The sequence below is a fragment of the Homarus americanus genome, unplaced genomic scaffold, assembly GCF_018991925.1.
Source record: "Homarus americanus isolate GMGI-L3 unplaced genomic scaffold, GMGI_Hamer_2.0 scaffold6840, whole genome shotgun sequence".
NCBI classification, from domain to species: Eukaryota; Metazoa; Arthropoda; class Malacostraca; order Decapoda; family Nephropidae; genus Homarus; species Homarus americanus.
In genome coordinates this window covers 1-2,500 of record NW_024726305.1, presented here as the reverse complement: position 1 = coordinate 2,500, position 2,500 = coordinate 1, and the positions used below count along the sequence as shown (strand labels likewise).

At 54.4% G+C, this 2,500-nt stretch overlaps 1 pseudogene; it reads right to left on the bottom strand.

Moving 5' to 3' along the window:
* Positions 1–591, bottom strand: part of LOC121865598 — a 4,889-nt pseudogene extending 4,298 nt beyond the window's left edge.
* Between the last annotated feature and the right edge of the window lie 1,909 nt (positions 592–2,500).

Sequence of the window (2,500 nt, the reverse complement as noted above, 5' to 3'; positions counted from 1 at the left end):
ACCTACTACGAGGCGAAATACGCCCGCCGACGCCAGCGTGAGTGGGGGCGCGCCCAAACATTTTTGGGTCGCTCAATTACAACACCCCACCCAGCCGACAGCCGACGAGCTGAATCCCCTCAGTTCGACCTTCGAGTTTCCACCCGTTTGGCTCTTAACGGTTTCACGTACTCTTGAACTCTCTCTTCAAAGTTCTTTCAACTTTCCCTCACGGTACTTGTTCGCTATCGGTCTCGTGGTCATATTTAGCCTTAGATGGAGTTTACCACCTGCTTTGGGCTGCACTTTCAAGCAACCCGACTCTACAGAGAGGCCCTTTCCGACCGTCCCATCTGTACCCTCACGGGCGCCGCCATACGGGCCTGTCACCCTCCATGGGCAGTGGCCGCTTTCAAGCTTGACTTAGACGGTATGGGACGGCGTGCTGGACCCTCTGAAACGCAACACCCCTCGTGCCCGAAGACATCGAGGTTATGCGCTGGGCTTTTCCCGGTTCAGTCGCCCTTACTAAGGGAATCCCTGTTGGTTTCTTTTCCTCCGCTTATTAATATGCTTAAATTTGGCGGGTAGCTCTCTCCTACTACGAGGTCGATCGTGGTCTCATCATCCTTAGGGGGAACAAGTTCCCCAACCACGAAGCGGAAGACGCTCTGCCACCGACTTTCTTCACCACCGACATTACCAGGCAGGAAGGTTTGAGGGGCTTGTCGCGGGGGTACCAGCGGCCATGGCGCCGGCACTCCCACCCCTGACTCCGTTCCTTCTCATTGAGTGGTAAATAGCCAATAGGAAAAGTGTTCCAGCAGAACATCTCTCGCAGAGTCATATACACACACAGTTTTAATGCATATTCGCTCGTGTTCCGCCCTTACTCGGCCGCACCTTTGCCGCTTAAACTTTGACCTCTTTCCCCGTTCCCGCATGCCACAGCAGTGGCACTTGTTTATCCGGAGAAAGAGAGCGAGAGTCGCAGTATTAATTGGCGTGAGCGGCCTTTCCGGCTGCAGAACTAGTGCTCTATCCCGGCGAGCGCCGTTATGAGGCGCAACACCGTCTTTAACGCGTTTAGAGAGAACTCCCCCTGCCTCCCTCCCAGTCATGAGATAGGCGTGGACTCGTGGCGAACTCTCAAAGAGAACGCCCACACCGCGTCTGACCGTGGGAGAGGGTGGAGGAGCGCGTGAGGAAGAGCACGGCGTCACCCAAGCATTCTCATCTCTCTGCCTGCACCACTACATGGTAGACTGCGGGCCCAGGCGCACTCATCAATTTAGGTTCCACTGCAATGCATGCCAAGCACTCTTTTCGAGGTGATAGACGAAATTCCGGCGGGGCTTACTTAAAAGATATCCGACCCGGTTTCGTTTCCTCTTCGTGGGATGGAGTGCCTCTTAGAACATGTGCAGCATCAGCCATGAGCGGCCGACGGCCATTCGTGTCTCTGTGGACAGCAGGCAAAAAAGCGCCGCCTCCAGTTATTTGCGAGGGCGACAACTGTCGCTTTGTTGTGGTTGAATGTGGGTGCGCCAAGTCCATGGACTTGCTAGTGATAGGCTTGCTTGTTTGAAACGCGCCTACGCGCAAAGCGAGCGATTAAACCCAAAAGCGGAGGCTTCGGTTTGGGTACCTAGATGTCGGAGACAGTCAGCAGGCACGTTCGCCTTAACCGATGGATGTATATTTCCGACCCTCGTGGGGTAAACAGCGACAAGCTCATATGGCTGCGCCCGCCGCAATATCGTTCAACTTGTCGATGTATCTGGTATTCACGATTCACGCCGACACGCAGTTTGCCTGCGGTCTTCATCGACCACGAGCCGAGTGATCCCCCGTTAAGAGTTGTGTATTTGCCATTTGGTCTTTTTGCGACTAACCATCACAGGTCGAGTCTCAATGAAAGGGTTTGACAGACATAGCCCAAGTTTGTGGTTGGGTTTGGCCGGACGGCTTGTTGTTGTTTTTTGACACTTGAATTTCACTCTTTTTGGGTCAAGAGGCTTATTCGCCGGTAGTAAGGAACGGACGGGCAGCCGTCCAAAGCCCCGTCCGTCCTCCTCCTCCGGTCTTCGCGCTCTCGCCCGAGTGTGGTCCACCTACAGCGTGGTGGTACCTATTTTTGGTGCGGGGGCCGGGATTGTCCTCTTTCGCTGCTGGAGTTGCCAGAGCAGAGCCGAGACCGCCCAAATCAGGAGAGTAGTAGTAGTAGTTTTAAGAGCGCCCCGTTCTCTTTCTCTCTGTTAATGATCCTTCCGCAGGTTCACCTACGGAAACCTTGTTACGACTTTTACTTCCTCTAAATGATCAAGTTTGGACATCTTTCCGTCAGCTCGAGGCGACGACCCCAGAAAACCCTCGCGGGCAACGGGGCCGACAATCCAAGAGCGCCAGTCCGAAGGCCTCACTAAATCATTCAATCGGTAGTAGCGACGGGCGGTGTGTACAAAGGGCAGGGGCGTAGTCAGCGCAAGCTGATGACTTGCACTTACTGGGAATTCCTCGT